This window comes from Rhipicephalus sanguineus, chromosome 2 (assembly GCF_013339695.2).
Source record: "Rhipicephalus sanguineus isolate Rsan-2018 chromosome 2, BIME_Rsan_1.4, whole genome shotgun sequence".
NCBI classification, from domain to species: domain Eukaryota; kingdom Metazoa; phylum Arthropoda; class Arachnida; order Ixodida; family Ixodidae; genus Rhipicephalus; species Rhipicephalus sanguineus.
The window spans coordinates 196,738,238-196,758,017 of NC_051177.1; the positions used below are offsets into that span (position 1 = coordinate 196,738,238).

Genomic DNA, 19,780 nt, shown 5'->3' on the forward strand with positions numbered 1-19,780 from the left:
TGCCAATATTGACAGAAAACACGAAGGCGACCTGCGGATAAGCCTCCTGGACGCCATCCATTTTATCGCTATGGCTTGGGATCGAGTAACGCCGACTACCATAGCAAACTGCTTTGCGAAATGCGGCTTCTTCAGGAGTTCCGAAGAGGTGCCCTCAGAGCAGGAAGAGCCAATTGAGGGTTGGGAACTGCTTGATGCTGGGTGTACAGCTGAAGACTTCTGCACGGCGGATGACAACCTCGCCACTTGTGGTGCGCGCACGGTGGAGGATATTGTTGAGGAGGCCACATGCGAGGTTGCCGATTCCAGCGATGATGGCGACAACATAGACGAGGGCGATGGTGAAGGACTACCACCGGCGGCTGAAACGCTGCACGCGCTCGACGTCCTGACGCGTGCTATGGCCGCTGATGAAATCAGCGACGACACGTGCACGCGTTTTTACGGATTTCAAAGAAGTCTGCTGAGTGACTTCGCGAAAAAAAAGAAGCAGAAAGACATTAGAGATTTTTTCTGCAAGAAATAAATGTTTTTTTATGTGTTCCTAAAAATGAGTTTGCCTCTGACTGTTAATTTAGCTAGTTTTACATGTGTTTCGGTGATACGAATTTCGGCTAATACGAATATTTTTCGTGACCCCGCGGGATTCGTATCATCGAGATTCTACTGTAACAATGACGTGTGCGGACACGGCACTACATGCAGGGCATTGCTATGTCGCAAGATCTTGCGCTCAAGGTTTCTTAGATCACCAGACTCGTGCGCCCTACACATGAGACCATGGGACCGTCTGCTAGGCGACACACGTGTTTCGTCGTAGCCATGGTTGCAACACCGTCAAAAAGAGCAGTGGCAAGGCACTGTGTGAAAGCCACCGTGAGGCAGGACTTGGAAACGGCCTTTGACGTCAGCGAGAGTGTGACATGTGGAAGGGAACGTTTCTTGTCGTCGTCTGCTCGAGTATTGAACTTTGAAGTCTAATAACATTAGTTTCCGTGCACCAATTTTCGTAATTCTTTTTGCATTCATCTCGGCATTCATTACTACACGCATTCCAGCGCTAAAAAAGACAGTCAAAAAAGCGTCGCAGGGCCCCTTTAAGTGCTGCAGTGTCCCCTAGTTCAGCCGCCTTTGCTGCAAAAAGAAACGGCACTTAATGTGGGAACACCTGCTTTTCCCCCCCTTCTTAGTCGTCATCCTGAAAAGAGGGTGCGGACCAATGAATTCATGAGCCTGTTCACCAAATCCGAATAAATCTTTGTGCATTTTCAAGTAGTACATGAAAGCTAGAAAAATGCCAGGCCTGCACGGAACACGCTGCACAATCTCAGCAAACACCAGAGGAGAGGCCTTTCTGGAGCACTCACTTGGGGTGACTACTACAAGTAAACTTGCAAGGTACCCACTACCCCATGAATCGTCCTAACTTTGCGAACTAGGAAAGTACCCACTATGCCATTATTCATAATTCTGCGGAAAAAATTGAGGGACGCTTTAGCTTCGCCTTTAAGAGTTGAACGCAATACCGATATCCGGCCCCATCCTCATCGTGCTCTGTTTCGCTTGTCATTATGTTCAGTCGCCCGGTCTCACACACACGCACACACACTTGACATACCTATAGTAAAGGTAAAGGTTTCCGCCCTCTTTAACAGCACTTTTAATTAAGACAACAGTATACCCACTACGTGTGTGTAAGAGAATGCACGCACTAATGTGTATGCCCTTTGTAATGGATGGCATGCTGAAAACCAGCAGCAATTACGCGCGTGATACTTTTTCGAAGTTGCGATGCACCCACTACATGTTCGTAAGGGAATACCCGCAGTAATGTGTGTGCCTTTGTAATGGGTGGCCGGGTGTAAACCACCAACTCGTTATGTAATTCAGATGGTGTGACGCCTGATGGCAATATATGTTTGTACCCCATTTTACTGCGATATTACATCTCGTACTGTGACACCTGTACACAGGACGCATATGCTTGTGAAGCATTAAAGTTAATTTCAGTGCACTTCCAAGGAATGGAGTGGCTCTGTGGTAGAACACCTGCTTGCCACGCAGACGGCCTGGGTTCGATTCTCACTCGAACCTAAGATTTTTATTATTTATTTTATTTGCATCTTGCTCCATTTTTTGGTCATGGACAAGATGGTGGCTTTTCACTCACAGCCAACGACGCCGATGCCGACACCAGAATTTCTGCGGAACGAGCTCTTTAACGCTGCCGCGCTAAAAGTGAGGTACCCGCTACACATCTGTAGATCATTATGTGCACTTTGTTCATGCTGTGGCTGATGACAATGAAGAATTATGGTTGAGCCCTTTGTAATGGGTTGGAAGCTTTAAACCACTCACTTGTTAAGCAATTCGCATTGTGTGATGCCTGGTTGTTGTTTTACTCTTCTACCACACTATATTACATAGGTTAACGTGATTCCTTGTCCGATAAGACGCTTGTACGGGGTTTTTTCGCAAAAGTGTTTGAAGCACCAGCGTGGCTCTGTGGTAGAATGCTCGACTGCCATGCAAAGGACCTGAGTTTGAATCCAACCTGGTCCTGGATATTTTTTTTTCTCATTGTGCGCGATAGCGGTTACGGACACTGGCGACAGTGGCGGACAACTACGCCACCAAAATCAGCTGTTTTGATCTCATAAGAGCTCTAGCTGTAAAACGGGAAAACGAGCCATAACTGTATCCCCCATTGTTGCTGCAAAAGGCTTGACCAAAAGACGCTAGGCCCAGGTTATAGTGTCATCAAAATCTGCTTGTGCTACAAGCTTGTGGCATTTGGAGATATCCCAGTAATTGTTTCACCGCATTGCTCCATGAACACAGCATGGGGAGTGGTATCGGAAGCAGGCCTCATTGACTTATCCAATACAGAATTGCTGGAAGGCTGGAGAGGAAACATGACCAACGTGCAGCGAATCGTTATAAGACGAGACAACAAAGAAATTTCCACGAAACAACTGTCACCAACCTTTGGATCCAGCATTCTGCCGCAAAGCGTTGAAGCTGGTTGTACAAGGATAGCCATAAGACTTTCAATGCTTTCATTGTCAAAGGTTGAAACTCTTACATTTTTTTATGTCCATAAATGACCTTGAATTGCATTGGTACACTTTTGTTCAGCCAGTTTTTAGAAGATGTTTTACGAATAAGCCTATGCCAATATAGCCTATGCCAATGTTCAAGTGCATATTACAGTAGTCGAATTCGCTTCAGCATGAATTTAAAATTTCTGTGTATTCAAAACAAATGAATAGATGTAGCCTGCTGAATGCAAACCTCCTATAAGATGTTTTCACTGCAGCATGGGTCTGCTACGTCCTGTAGCCATGTATTCAGGCGAAATGTACATTGCTGCGAAGTCACACTTCAAGGCTAAGTGTGCATATGACGTGCTCTTGGATCATCTTTTTTTTTTAATTTCGAAAGCAACCTAAATGGGTTTATACGGGGTAAATGTGGCAAGTTTCAAAACTTAACATATTTTACTGCATGTTGCTTGCGCCCTATTACTACTCAAATCCTGCTAAATTCACTTCGAAATATGAGCCATAATGGTTATATTTGCACAAGCTTACTTTTAAACAGAAGCTTAACCAGAATTTTACATAGAAAGGGTTGGGGGGGGGGGGTTGCATGCAGCCACTTTGTAAGTATGTGTTTGCGTGCATATATACTCATCAGGGGAACTTGTTTATGGCCTAGTTTGTGCGTGTTGTAGGATATAATTGCCTCTGAAATGACACAGAATGAGTGGGAAGTGTTGTTGTTTTTGTGCTTCCTTCCTGTGTTTTGCTGACATTTTGATGGCAATTATGTATATAATTACACAAGTTGAAAAAATTTTGGGGGTAGACATTGACCTCTCCCTCCCCCAGTCGTGCCTATGCTAGTGTGTACTAGTGCACTATGCACTTGAATGACTGGCAACTGCATGATTGAGCCAACACAACCTCCAATCTGGTCAACTACTGTAATCAAAATGCAGTAGATGTTTACAGAGGCAGTACCAATCAAAGGTAGTCCTGCATTCATTGTGAGAAGCATCATAGCGTTGGTGGTGTTTTGAACTGTGGAATAACATAGCGGTTATGCAGATCTGTGTCAGTCGCACATAATCGCTGTCTGGCCTATGTGGAAGATTAAGAATCTGATGAAGCAGACAAGTGTGTCAAGCAAAAGCCACATTGAAGAAGAGGTATCAAGGAGAAAAAGGAAAGGATGGAACAATGTTCAATTTAACAGCTTGTTCCGATAACTACGCTGAGCAGACAGAAACCACGAGCGATGTCACCTTCATTATCACGTGAAAGCATTTAAGAAAAAAAATCACCGCCATATCCACGAAGTGAATGATGTTGGAGGAGCTTGCTTGGAGATGATCGGGTAACCCGCGAATCCTCCATACACATTCCTCTACCACCATATATAGACGTGACAACATTGTTATATATACATTAGCCCTCTTCGCTTCGTCCTCCCGGGCTCTCACTGCAGGGTCTTGGTGGCGAGCCCGAGCTGCTGCTGCGTTGTGAGCCCGCTGCGCTGCTGCCTTGGCTGTGTGTGTGTCTCCCTATCCGTCCGTGTCCATTTCGCGCCTAATGTTCCGAATCATGCCTTGGCTGGGGTGTTCATGCCGCGGAGCGGCAACGAAGAGTTCACTGAGTGAGCTCCCAGTGATGAGAAAGGAAGCGCGCCAAACGCGAGCCCCAAACGAGACACGCCCTTTTACGGTCACCTATCTAACTAACGCATGCACCAAGCGTGGTGTGCACCGCCTTGAGCGGCGGCGTGCCATCTAGTGAGCATTCTTGATATCAACAATGAGAGCGCAGCTGCGCTTATGGCGGGACCAATGAGAACTAGTGTACACGCTGCCGACAACGGACAAGGCGCGAGCATAAGGAGCAAGCTCCTAAAACAGCACAAGAAAATGCTCTGGAGCTTGCCGGAATCAATTGCAAGTTGGAAAGCAAGCTTTGGGATCCTAAGATAATCTTAAATACACTGTTTGGAAATGGACCTGTTTTGTGTATGTGTGTGTGTCTGTGTGTTTGTGTGTGCAACACATCTGCATTGTGAGGTGAAACAATTATGTAAACCAGCAGAAGAATACTGAAACCTGCGGAAAACAGTACATTGCAATAAAAAGAAAAATGAATTGAGAAAGGCACTGTGAGAACTTCTTTAGTTAGCTCTTCATTCTGGACAGTGTGCCTGCTTTTGTGTTCAGTGAAAGATGTGCTTCCATGCTGTACAAGCTGGTGTTGTCTGTTTCTACAATCTCGTAAAGTTTTGTTTGAAGTCCTTCATTAGGGGCTTGAAAATCTTTAAAGGGGCCTTGCAACACTTTCTGCATGGTCAGGAAATGCTGCCGATCGTTAGTCGAGGCTCCCCCCAAAACATGCGAGCCAAATATAGTGCAGCACGCAGCCTGGAATTTACAAATAATTCTCAAAGTGCGCTAGAAATCGCCCCCTCTTTGTACAAATGATGCCATATATCCAAATGATTGCGCCATCTACCCACATTTCAGGCCATTGGCTGATGCGAGCATCGTGAGCTGCATGGTTACTGCACCGCTGCGGGAAGCCACCACATGCTCGCATGCACGCTCATGATCGCACTGAAAGTAAGCCACGTGTTTGAAGAAGAAAAAAGAAAAAGTGCTCAAGGTCATGACATGCGCGTGACCTATCTTCTTACCTGCGTGCCGTCCCTCCCTGCTTAGCTTCCAGCGTGTAGTCAGGACGAGAGAAGAGAGAAAGCAATCGCAGTGTGCAACAAATCTAACTCCGCTCGTACTTGACCAATTCTAAAAATTTTTGCGGCTGTCGTTTTGCGAGGCAATAAACTTATTTCATGAAGCCATTCGATCGTTATGTGGAAAAGTGTTGCAGGGCCCCTAAACAACCGAGAGGTTGAAATTTAGTTGTGGTGTCGCAGTTGTGCACGAGTCTTCAACAAACACGTAGCCCTGAGAATATGGCAAAACGCTGCCGTAATAGCGGAGCTACATGTGTCTGATGATCCAAAAGCGGCTCCCACTCGCTTAGCTCTCTGCTTCACTATGCTCAGTTCATCGGCTTTTCTCTTCCTGGCGGAGTGCTCCTCCTCTTTGCGCGAGGAGGAAGAGTGGCAGGTGCATATACCTACAAGCACACAAAGAGTTCTTTTTGTGGATGACGAGCAGACGTGAATGTTGATGTCACGGTGAACTCCGAGGATTACTGAAAAGCTCAAAGAGGAAGAGAGACTGTTTTTTTAGAACTTGTGGGGCGCCCGTGACTCGTAATGCTGCTGTGTTTGTCGTTGTTGATCGTTATGGCATATTGAATTCGATGCGCGCATTTACTTGAAATGTTAAAAAATTATGGGAGGTGGTTTAGGGGCCCTTTAAAAGTCTTTGATTTTTTTATCTTTTTGCAGTTGCTACAAACCCTGGATACATTCAAAGGAGTTAACAGCAGAGCATAGTTAATAACCTATACATGCTTTGCTAATCTGATGGTCAATTCACTGTTCAAAGTAGCAATAATGTGGAATGAAATGCATGTTCTGTAGTTTCGAAAAGCTCATTTATGTGTGGAATTTCTCAGCCACGCAGGCCTGCCTCAACGTATGCGCCCTTAAAGATATGGGTACACAGACTGACACAAGCACACCTCAGTGATTCAGCATGTGCCCCTTCATCGCCACAATGGAGGCTTGAGCCCACAACACCAGTGCCACATACGATGGAAGAGGCAGACATCGGAAGAACTGTCATCTGTCGCTGCTGCATTTGAAAGATGGATGACAGCTTTCAAAGGTAGATCATAGTAGAACTTACATGATCTTGCAGTGCTAATGAGGCAAGGAAAGTTAAAAAAAAATTAGGAGCCCTTTCCCTTATCTGGAAAATGGGGGCAAGCTATTTTTTTTTATCACATTGTGCAAATATGCCTCCTAACTTTTCCCCATGCTGGCAATCGGGAGCTTCACCCACGTGCATTGCAGCAGAACAGGTATAGGCAAAAACGACAGTCATTTCATGAAACAAGGAGATGCAACATTGAAATGTGGCAACGTAAAAGGACAAGTGACCTCAATAAGACGTTAGATTTCTATACTATAGTATGAGAAACGGCTGAATGCCTGCAAGTCCACAGTCGAGAGAGCTTCACTCACTAAAAAACTGGGCGTACATGTAAGTACAAATGTGACTGGCACACCTTTGAGGGCCTATTTATACACTCCTGCATTTCTGTACACTCAACGGCACCACGTTTCTCGCAAACCAAGCTGCCGCAGCAGCCGCCAAAACCTGCAACTCGTAGAGTGTTCCAATGCTCACCATAGATGGCTAAATAGCTTAGTGGACAGTGGGCATCTTAAGTCCCATTCCAGTTTTCATGTAGTCGCTAAAATAGACAGCTTCACGAAGACAGCGCCAGAGACAAATACAATGCAGGCTACCTTGCTGTCGAAACAAGATGGCGGCGGAGCTGTATGGTGAAAAAGCTTGGATCCTTTCCGGTATGGTCGTCTGTCCATAAGTAGATGCTCTTTTTGCGCACTTAATGAAGCCACATTCAGCATTTTATAAATTCAAGCACAAAAGAAGTAAAAAAAAATAATAATGTGGTTTGTTTTCCTCAGCTTTCTCTTGTCGACATGAGGTGGCATCATGGCGCACAGACGTCATCCAGATGCTTTTCATTACTCGAATGACTTGCGCTTGGTGCTGTCTTCTGAGCTGTCAGCGTAGACTGTCTATGATGCTGTCCAGAACTGGAACACAGCCATAGAAGCTTCGCTTAAAACTCTGCAATATAGCATTAGGCTCTAGTATTCAAGCTACTACGATGCCACGAAGCCAGCAGTTTCTTTCATTATCATTTGCAGCAAGTGCACTCGTCACTTTCTCCCAGGAGCCAGTGTTTCTAACCATGTTATTTCACACGAGCATGCAAAATCCAAGGAAAACATCTTAAAAAAAAAAAAAAAAAGATGTGTCACAGAGTTTTGTTTTTTAGTCACTAGCTTCCTCTATGTCAACGCTTAAATGGCCAGTAAAAAACCCCTTACATTTAAAACTTGTGATCAAGAGATAGCTACAAGAATTTTGTTAATAAGTGCCGTAGTAAGGAAGTTACAGAGAATAGAACAGCCCTTTAGTGGCCGCTTCAGCTGGTTCGGTTTCTCGCTTGACCTCTCCAACCTTTGCCGCTGTGCATAGAAGTAGGTTTAAAGAAAATGAAAATTGGGGCAGCTACGCACTACAGGTGCGAAGACTGAGGAAGCAGTGAAGCTGGTGGCCCTCCCCTCGTCCTCCTCACCCTCAATTTCCTTTCTCACCCCCTTGCTGTACTATGCATGGCTACGCTATGCTTCCTCTCTCTCTCTCTCTCTCTGTCCTGTTTCTTTTCTCTCCCTCTCTGTTTTCTTTTCTCTTTCTCTCTATCCTTTTCTTGTTTCTTGACCATAGCAACGAAATCATATGGTTTCCATAAATGCTTTTGCCTTAGTGCGCCTGGATAGCGAAGTGGTACGACGCTTGCCTTTGGACCATGGATATCCGGGTTCGAACCCCGCCTTGTGAAGAAATCTTGTCGTTTTATTATTTATTTCTTCTCGTCCTCCTCTCCACTTCTCACCTTCCTCCAACGCATTGCTAGGTGACACATGGGAACTTGTTGCCCGGCGAGGCAAGGTGCAGTTTCTGTGAACACTGCACGGAGGTTCACCAAGCTCAAACAGCTCTGCTGTTAAAGAAAGCTTGGCGTCCGGTCGAGTGGCACAAAACAGAACCACGTGACTTGCTTCAAGCGAGCAGTGAGTGGAGAAGGGAACGAGCAGCGCATGCAGAAAGAAAAACAGGTGTTGTGTTGCTGTTGTCGCACAGCGGTGGCTGCAGTGGTGGCATCACTCGACTTTAAATCCAGAGAGGCGGCGATGGGGAACGCTCACCCAGGGCCTAGCTGATTGCCAGGTGGGCCTCAGAAGTACGCTGTTGCCTTGGATGCTTGGCAAGCGATGAACGAGGTGTGAAGCAGTGGGAGCAATTTGTTCGGCCACGAGTGCTGCTTTCCCTTGCTGTGAGGATGCAATGTAAAGTCAAAGAGAAAAAGTTGTGCGTGCGAGTCTGACCTGCTATATGAGCGTGTGGAGCTGTAGCCAACCGTCAAAAACGAGCCGAAGAAGCCGAACTGCTAGAGCAGCAGTGTGACGACGCTGGATTTCAATGTAGAGAGGAGGCTGAAGCTCACAGACAACTGTTGAACTTAATGCGTTGCCAAGTATGCAGCATGTTTTCACGTTCGCATGTTACAAGAGGGTTGCATGGTGCTGAACTTCCTTTTGTACAATTATTTTTTATAGCAATAATCGCCTTACGTAACGGGCATAGGCGGGCTTCTCGTCGAGGCAGCTTAGACATGTTTCATATTCAGTAGAAAGATACTCAGTTGAAGCGATAGTCCCCGCATGTGTCTTTTGTTCCTGTGGCCCTAGTCAGCACCTGGCGGTGTGTTAAATGATGAAGGCACAGCAACTAGCCCTCATTACTACTTTATTGGCACAGTCACTGGCCATTAGGGTGCACTCAAGATGCATTGTAATAGATGTAGTGTAGGCTTCTTTCATATCTTGATTCACATATTTTTTAATTTGTCATCACCATTAGCATTTCTTTAGTACATATCACCATTGCATGGCCTATCCCCAAAAAGGGGTGTGTGCGATTAGCAAAGAGGAATCAGCATCGTAACGATGTCTGGACAGTGGAGCAAAAAATCTTTGTCTTTGAATCCCGGATCATAGGCTCCAAAAGTAAAGATTTCATTGATTTCCTTCTGTGTGTACATGCACTATCCACGCGGAATATTCGGCAAATGGCTGAAACTGAGCACGAACGACTGTATTATTGTACATTTCGCACATTCAAACCTCATTATAACAAAGTCACATCTGCCACGAAAATAACTTCATTATATCCGAGAATTTGTGATAAAGGTTTATATGTAGCTATGACAACTATGTAGCTATGACAACTGTAGCTATGACAAGACTATTGTTCATTTACTTCGTTATAACCCATAATTCGTTATATTTGTGTTCGTTATATCGAGGTTTGAGTGTACAGTAAAAGCTCGTTAATTCGGATTTCACGGGACCGGAAAAAATGTCCGAATTAACCGAATGCCAACGAATGAACAGGAAAAACAACATTAAAATCAAGTTGGAGAAGCATACCTTTATTTGCTGAAGTATTTTGTAATGGTCGTCTGCATTTTCGCGCAGATTCCGGCTGACATTACAATTTTTCTTAACTCTTCCAAATGGCCAACAGCACGCAAACTGTCGGAAGTGCTCAGGCAAACGTCCTCTAATATCAAAAGAACCTCCGAGACTTCCCGTGAGGTGCGATGAGTTCGCGACATCATTAATAATTTCTTGATCGGGTAGGAGACCAGTCGTGGCGAGACAATCATCAATCGCGATGTAGTCCTGAAGGGTCATATCTGAGGGAAGGACAGCATCGAAGGTAGGGCAGTCATCGTCGGTGGACTCGGCTGACACCTCGCCGATGCCATCGTCAGCTACTGCCGCATGCTCGGGCCTCACATGTAAACACGGTCACAACGGGGAAAAAAAGAGAACTTTGCAAGAAGAGACGGTGCCGACACAACACAAGGGAAAATGGCGTCGGAGGCGAGCGAAGAAAGAAGACGCTGACGTTCGGTGACGCTGCAATCGCCCCCACTAGTTGATGACGATGACGATGTCACTGAGGTTTCGGTTTCGCTCCAGTGGTGCCAGCGCTGCCTTACCACACTTTTGTGTAGCGGCAGCCATCAACATTTGTCCGAATTAAGCGGTGCGGTGTCCAATTCTGACGAATTAACGAAGGTTTGGCCCCATAGATTAACATGCACTTCGGCCGGGACCAATAGAGCCGTCCGAATTATCCGGATTTCCGAATTAACGGGTGTCGAATTAACGAGCTTTTACTGTGTATGCTATATACATTTCAGCCACAGGTGCAAACCGAGCACATGCATGTTGTGGACTTTCATCATCACCATCATTGAGCTCTTGCAGCTCAATTTCATGTGCCATCGTAATGGTGCTAGACTTGCAAGACAGTATGAGAACTACAAGCAGTGGAACATAAGCAGCACTGCTGCTGTAGTTTCCAATGACTTCGACCTGTGAAGATGTGTTGTGCCTTTATTTTGTCTTTTCCTTCGCAGTGGTCCCCTGCTCCATGTGGAAGTGATCCCCAACTGTCAGCGCCCTGTAGTGGTTCGTGCCGTCAGTTCTATTTTTGGGAGTAAGCATGGAGGCTTGCAGCTGAACGCAATGAAACCGTTCGATTTCTTGAAGATAATTCGATGCGTCTGTGAAGGTGAGTATAGTCTTTGAGTGTGTGACGACTTTATTACATGGGAGTGGGAGGTGCAAGCTATATAAGCTGCACAATGATTCTTGCTGATGGTGTCTTCAGCGCGTGCCAGGACTCCCGGACTTGGGTGTTGGGGTTGGAGCTGAAGCGGAGAGCCTGCCATTGAACCTCTGATGGCCTTTGATAATGAGTTGCTGCGTTTAGTTATCGCATACTACATTTCAATGCGTCCATGCTGTGTGGTTGAGGTAGCTTGGTTATTATTGCTAATAATACTAGTACTAAAGAAGGCCTGACAAGATTGGTCTAGGGTCACCTCCTGTTCACATGTTGGCGGGTTCGATTTTCAACGGCCATGTTTAGATGGGTGCAGGTAGGAAGTGAATGATGCACGCGCGGGCACCTACATTTATGTGGACGTTAAAAGAATGTCTGCATGATCAAAATAAATATGCAGACTTCCCCACAGTGTCTTTCATAGCACCAATCTTCCTGTCAAACAGAACTGATTAGTTTGTTTATTAGAAATTTGTTGTAACAAAGCCTAGCAGCTCCAGTAGCAATGTGACCGCTGTGCACCAATGCAATTGAGTTCTCTGCTTCCACCTTCGCGCATAGTGTCATCTACACGTCAGACCATAGTAAAGAACATATTAGGAGACGACCTGTAGACAGGCTCGTTTTTCTTTCATTTCTTTTTAGGCCTTAGGGAAATAGACAATAGGTTGAGTTCATACAAAACTGTGTGCAAGAAAACGTCATGGGTGTTTAGTTCCTTTATTGTGCAGTGATTTCTCCCGCTGCTGTTTAACCTCTTCAGTACAGAACAAAGATGTAGGCAGGAAAAAGAGATGCAGACAACAAAGCCAAGGAATGTATAAGGGATGTTATTTGTAGTAATTCTGATGTAATTGTGAAGAAAGCAAAGTGGACGAAAAGATAACTTGCCGCTACCAGGGACCGAACCTGCAACCTTCGAATAGCGCGTCCGATGCTCTATATCACTTCAGCTACGACAGCGGTCATCCTCCCGTCCACTTTATGGGGTATATATGTGCTTTTAAACCTGAGAGTGTAAGTCAGCGCCACTAGTAGCCATGACGGCGAGTGTGGAACACTCTTTTTCTGCCTGGTCACTTCCGCTGCAGGTGTTCTTTTCTTAGAACTCCTTTTCTCTATAACTTGATAGCAGCATTCAGAAAAGAAAAAAAATATGATGGTAACTGTGGTTAAAAGAAGTGGGGTTGGTGTCCGGTTCCTGGAACAGCCTAGCAGAAGACATGTCCACGGGGCTGCTCACCAAGTGCACACACATATTCTCGTTCATTTCGCCGCTGTGCCCTGTTATACAGCTCTTATCGACTCGGCGGTTGACATTCGTGCGTTTAGGTTTAAAGAATGGGCGGATGTATGTAGGTAAATAAGGCTGTTGCACAATTTAGCTTAGTGTTTGTCAAATGCAGCAGTGGACAAACACTGCTTCACAAGTGCTGTGAAATAGTGCTACGTCTGCTCTGAATGGTCTCTCTGACTGCTCCAAAACGTCTTTCTGGTTGCTCCAAGCCTGCTACAAAAGGCACTTTTGCCTGCTCCCAAACTCATGTACCCTGTTCCACCACTGCACTTGTAATGCTACCATGATATCCAGAAAATCATTAATATAGCACAAAACATGCCCGAAAAACACTCACCACTGTGAAGCAAGCATGTGCCCGGATGTGTGTGGCACTTGAACGAAAGAATTACCATTCACACCATCCATTACTCTCCTGGAATGATTGCATTTGTTATTCAACTAACCTGTGCAGCTGTCCAAGATGTTTTCAGTAATTTTCGAGAAAAAAGCAGTGCGAGTGCACAGAGAAAGCGACAGCACATACAACAGTGCCCATATGGGTCATTATGGTGTCTTACGTTGAATGCCAGTGGCAGAGTCAGAGCAGCCGATGGACTCTGCAAGTGAGCACTCGACTCTGGCATAGAGCAACACCTCCAAATCCGTGATTGGAACACAATCCGCGACGCCGGAGAAAGCATGGGAACACGGAGGAAGTGGAAGTGCTTGAGTTGCCCAGAATACATTGCGTGTAGTTATTCCATTCTGCTAATTCTGCTGTGGAATTCTAATTCCCGCTCGTACGCAGCAGTTTCGGCGTCGCTGTCACTATCTAATGAATCGCTCGTACAGGGACTGGAGTTTCATGACTCGGAGCTGTCACTGTTGATCAGCGGAAGCAATGCCGCACGATTTGCCCATGTCATCTGCCATTACTGTCAAAACACACGACACCGGCAGCACTCCCAAGCAGCCAAACGTAGTATTACAGGACATACGTCACGCCAAGTTTCGGTCCACTCCGCCGAATTTGGCGGAGCAACTTTTCCTACTCCACAGAATGACTCCCGCTCTGAATCCACTCCGACAATCCCATTGGAACGCTTGACTCCCGCCATCACTCTGTCACTGGAACACACTTGCTCCAAAAGGAGCGGAAAAGCTTGCTCCGACTCAGCCATTGGAATTCAACATTAACCAGAAGTTGATGCATTGGCTGCCATAGCGCACAATCCTTTGCGAGATCCTGCTTTTTACTATACACCCTTTAGGGCTGCTTAGGAGCTTGGCCGGAGCCCCAGATCCCACCACCGCCCCAATACTCCATATGATAGGAGGCATGGCGATCATAAAGGACGAGCTAGCAAGTTATTGAGCTTTTTTTTTTCTTTTTTAGTTTTTGTGTGTTTCGTTTTCTACTGTCTTACTGCTTTATTTTTTTCACGGATGGGATGCAAATGTTGTGTCCTCCAGATAAAAAGGGTACATGTTCAAGGCGAACGTGTACCCTTCACGTTCAAAGGGTTCAAGTGTAGAACGCGATAGCATAATCTGGCCCCATTTGCATCATCTTCTCAATCGCTGGCCTGGCTTCGCTTCTCTTCTTGGTGGACACTTCAACCGTGCAGCAAGGAAACGAACGTCTGTGCGCATAACATTGGCCATTTCGAACTATCCTAGAATGCGTACTGCAATTACTCTTGGGAAGTGCCCACTACGCATCCGTAAGGTACCACGCACACCTGCGCAGCTGTATACTTTGTTGATTCTGTTGCTGATAATGATAATTATGCCTGAGTGCTTTGTAATGGCTACACTCGTTGTGCAGTTAACATGTTTTGACACCATGTGCGATTCTATGCTCCTGCCATGTAATATTACATGCGTTAAGGCGATTCCCCCCACTACATAACATTCATAAGTGCGTTTTTTTTTTTTTTTTCGAAGCAGCTTCAAGCAATGGTGTGGTTCCGTGGTAGAACACCTGCTTGCCGTGCAGATGGCCTGGGTTCGATTCCCACTCAAACCGAAATTTTCAAAGATGATAGTCTTTCTTGGGATACTTGAACACAGAAATTTGGGTCTGTGTCTTTCTCTCTCTCACACGATTCAGCCACCCGGCCAAAGTTTAAGCACTTGCCGAACGCCCTGCCATCTTGAACTGGTAGCTGCGTTCATACTTGTGAACACTGTCGATCAAAAAGCAAATATTACGCATATCTGAGGCACAGCATCAATACGTAAGTATTAGGTGGCGTGTTCTTTTACTAGAAAATAGATAGATACGTAATTCTAAAGACCCTAGTGTTTCTTAGGCTGCGCTGAAAATGCGATGCTATGCACAAAAAAGCCCTCTGCCGACGATATGGTGCTGCCACCTGGCAGTGACCCTGGGAACAGCATCACGGATGGCCGCGGATGAGACCAGGACGCATTTAGTACGGGCGGCAGGAGACTCGTCTTTCGACGACATTTGCAGCGAAGCACGCAGATACGTGGCCAATTTTTTTATTATTTATTTTATTTGCTTTATTCTCGATTTTTCAGTCACGGACAATGCTGATTTTCGCTCACAACCAACGACGCTGACGCTGGAATTTTTGCGAAACGAGCTCTTTATCGCATTAAAAGATAGGAATATTGGCTACCAGGGTAGCTTTGTGCTGTGAACAATGTGAGCTTTTCTTTGAATTGAAAACGAGCATGAGGCACAGGTTCTGACACAGTATTTGTCATAAAGTGGTGTTGTGCTGTAAGAAGAGTAACTTTGTTTGAAACTGTTACTGTCTGGACTGTTTACAGGACAACTCGTCTCACTGGCCAAGACATCGGAGCCGTCTGCTGACCTGTCTTTGAAGTCGGGGCTGCTGGGAAAGACGGAAAAAATACAACCTTTGTCAAAAACCAGCTCGCTAGTTTCAAGCAGTGGTCGTTAACTTGCAGACTGTGTGTGCACGAATAATCTGATTGTGGACGCCAGTTTGCGACACCACCCCACCGTGAATGAGCCAGATGTTGCTTGTTGCCACGTATGCTTCAAGGCATTGATCAGCTGGGAGCTGAGCGACGGCCCACAAGGAGCACTCGCACATAATGAACTGCACCTTCGTTACTTTGTGTAAGAACACGAAAGACTGCACAGTGCGGGACTTCCTTGCCTTGCTCTGGAAAAGGCCTACGCAAGTTCAGAAACAGGTGTATAGCCGAAAGAGAAGAGGGCTGTGCGCAAGGTCAAACACGAACTGGAGGCAGAACCGTTAAGACCACCTGTGTGCACAACAGGCGTTTGCAACTATTCATTTTTATTCTATGTGAAGCAGAATGTCTCGCTCACATTTCAATGCATTTTTAAACTGATGCAATATATTTTGTTCAATGGTACCGCTTGCTTCTGTCTTTGGATGTTTATAAGTACACTCAAAAACACAAGTTGTATGAAATTCTGTTTATTTATTAAAGGGACCGTGAAGTGGTTTTCATAATTTCGTACAAATGCATTGATCCACTAAAGCAAGTCATAGGGATCATTTGCAGACAGATTGAAGCTCTCTGCTTCAAGTGTGTCAGTTATTACAAGACTTGAAACATGCGAATTGCTAACACATCTCACTGGCACAGTTGAACGAGTTTTCAACTTCCTGCTTTTATTATATGTAGCATTGTTCCATTTTACGTGACACCGGCAACCGATCCGATTGGATATGTCCACTCGGTGTCACTGAACCGCCTGTAAACTGGGAGCATCATCTGCCTGGGTCACAGCATGCTCCATGTTGACGTGAGCTGTGCGGCAGTGTTTATCTCGAGGTTTCTTTTCTCGGACACCATGAATTGCCCTAGCTGCATTGTGTGCTGCAAATCTAGCGATTAGTGACTTGTAATGCTGCGACATTGTGTAAAGTCATTCCACTTTGCGGGTTAAAGGCATGTCTAGGCATGCATCGTGTAAAGGCTTGTAAGGCTACTGGCGAGTGGAGTCGCTTCAGCTTGTCGGTGCAGTGAGCGTCGGGTTGTCACTATACTATAAACGCCAAGATCATCCAGGTGGCTGTGGCTGTAGCGTCAACCCTAAAGACAGAACCACATTTCCAGAGTTTATGCTTATCGGTAATCGTTCTCAAGTACTTTTTGTTTATTTGCATATTTCTTGATGTTTGCAGATTGTCGGCGTGCAGGAGACTAAAATAAGAACAGCTGGTTGTGTTGCGGCCCCATGGCAGCGCAGAGCTGTTTTGGGGGAAAAAGTGCACTTTACAGGAAAAGCCCTTTGGAAAAAAAAAAAATTAGCAGAGCCGATGCGCACCTATGTAGTCCTGGATTTTGCTGCTTTGTTAAGTATTGCAAATTTTCTTTCTTCCTCTATTTGCTTCTTCTTTTTGTTTGTTCTATGTCTTCTTTTCTCTGTTTATTTCTATTTATTTTATGACGCTCTCTTTCGTTGATCTCATTCTGCATTTCTTTCTATTTTTCTACTTCTCTCTTTCGCATTTTTTTTCTGTGCTATTCTTTACTCTCCCCTCCTCCTTTCCCACCCCCTTGCTACACTATACTATACAAGCAGAGTCCTTCAGTGCTTTTCTGGTCACGAAACTCCGCCCGCAGTTTCATACAGGGACAGAGGCGGACGCTAAGGTCGCCGCGGTCAACAAGGCACCCTACCCCCCGCGCGCTTCTAGCGCCGCCGCGCGGCAGCTGCGGCGACATAGCAAGCTCTGCCCATAGCGTTACGGAGGAGTTTCGTGACCAGAAAAGCATTGAAGGACTCTGATATAAGGCAAGGCTATGCTATGCTCTGGTGGCGTGTCTGGATGGCCGAGTGGTTAGGACGCTCGCCCTCGGATCGAAGGTACGCGGGCTCGAATCCCGCCTCGTAAAGAATGTTTTCCGGCAAGAATAGCCCTCTTGCTTTATATCTTTCCGTCTGTCTCTTTCTCTCAGCCATCAGGGTTATTACAGGCCTCGCCGGAGAAATCGGCGCACGTGTTTTGGGAGCGAAGCAGGTGAAGAAGAGAGCGCATGCCGGTTCATGGTGATGATAGTTTTGGGTCACGACATTTTGTGCCAAGCGAGAACATCTTCGCTGTGAAAAACTTGACCTTTTAAGTGGCCCTGCAGCACTTTTTGGGCATGGTCAGAAAATGCTGCCGATTGGTAGTCGAGGCTCCTGCGAACGTGTGAGCCAAACAGCGCAGTACGCGGCATTTACCCAAAAGCGCAGGGACACGGTCTTTGGCTGATTTGAAAACGCCGCGTTAAGTGCCGCGCTCTGCCCACCGCGCTCGTGACCACAATGAAAGTGAGGCTCGCGTTCAAAGAAAAGAAAATGCTCAAAGCCATGATAAACGGACGTAGCACCTCGTCATGTCCTCCTCCCTCCCCTTTGTAGATTTTAGCGTGCTCGCTGGGACAAAAGGAGAAAAAACAGCGCTTGGAGAGTGCGAGAAAACCCTTAACTCTGCCGGTACTTGACGGATTCTCAAAAAAAATTCGGCGGTCGATCAGTGAGGCAATAAAATCCGATGACGTCATTCAATGATTATTTGAAAAAGTGTTACGGAGTCCCCTTAAGGGCAATAAGGGTTTCAGAGAACGGCACGCGGCAGAAATCGGTTGCAGTATTCCTACAAACGAAGTGAAGCCTCCATTGAATTGATGACGCCTTCCAAATCGAATATGATCAAACTGTAGACTCTGGAAGAGTTTTGATAAAGGTTTTATGGCCTGCACGGCGGACATTAAAGATTGATATTATTCTTTGCCACGGGATAAGCTCCTCATTTGCGTGGAAGAGTGCGTAACCTTCCAAAATGCACTAGGTATGTACAGTCAACCACAAAAGTTTACGGACCACGCGAGCGTGTGGCCAAGAGCCTCTTCGCGACACTTCCGCTACGTCAGCGGCGATCGACAGCAGCGCAGCGCCCGAGACGCATCCCTTCCTTAATCGATGGCCTGTCTGTTTTCCGACTGGGCAGAAATATTCTTAGCCTTTCACTTTTTCACGAGACGCGCTCTTTGGCGGCCGCGGTCTATCCGCATAACTGTTATCAGTCGCAATCTTTCTCACAGTGATACCTACCCAACGGCACGCCGTTCGAGGCACGCCGTGATAGCTTTGATCCTGCTATCAAAGTGTGACGGTCATACTGCACATAAGCGCTTTGCGTGAAAACTGCGAACTAACAATGCGTTGCGAGGCACTAGAAGATTGTAAGGCCAGTGAATAACAATAAGACCCATTTCCGGCCCAGCGCTGCGGTCGACGGTAGATGGCGCACCGCTAGGTGGCTCGGACAGGCAGTTTGGCACGCGCTCGCGTGGTCCGTAAAGTTTTGTGGTTGACTGTACGTCTATTGCAGGTCTCCTAGAATTGCTGTGTTTTTATCTACAGTCTTCTTATACTGAAAGACGGAGTTTGCATAGGCTCTTGTAGCGCTCCACTTCTTAGCGACTTATTGCCTTAGGCGCGCATCCCAGCTCCGGCCCACTGTGGTACTGATTTTTCAGCGGCTCAAAAATATTTTTTTTTTCAAGTCACAGTTTCGCCGCAAGGGCGAAGCAATGAATGCGATAGCAATTACTGTCTGCGTATCACAGTCCAATTTGTTAAAAAATTGGACTGCGATACGCAGAAAGTCTAGCAGCTCGACACTTGCAGCGCGCTGCTCAAACACAAAGGGCGGACGAAAATAACATGGGTATACACAGGAAGAGTGCGAATTAACTGTCACAGTTAGTCTGTGCTCGTGTTGTGCGTGCATTACCGTTGAGCAGCGCGCTGCAAATGTAGACTGTTGTTGTGCCTCAGCACAAAGGCCACAATGTTGCCGACTTTCCAAAATAGAAGGATACTGGAAAACGGAGTCTTGCCCAGCCGGCCCCGACAACTGACGCCAGTCGTTGTTCTTCCACGCTGCCTAGCGACTGAGAGCAGCATTCCTGAGGGGGATGGAGGGGACAGACAATGGCGCGCCCAACACCTGCAACCAGCGAAAAGGCCACATCACAATGGACTGGTACCTGATTTAAGGCCGTGCCGG

At 46.2% G+C, this 19,780-nt stretch overlaps 1 long non-coding RNA gene across 2 annotated transcripts in view; it reads left to right on the top strand.

The window, feature by feature from the left end:
* Positions 1-16,290, top strand: part of LOC119383966 (uncharacterized) — a 53,182-nt gene extending 36,892 nt beyond the window's left edge. Inside the window, exons 5-7 of one of the 2 annotated variants that reach the window (XR_007415214.1) lie at positions 6,615-6,826; positions 11,253-11,407; positions 15,543-16,290. This is a non-coding gene — a long non-coding RNA (uncharacterized LOC119383966). The remainder of the gene's footprint in view (positions 1-6,614; positions 6,827-11,252; positions 11,408-15,542) is intronic. The other variant, XR_005181805.2, reaches the window with a different exon arrangement.
* The last annotated feature ends 3,490 nt before the right edge of the window (positions 16,291-19,780 follow it).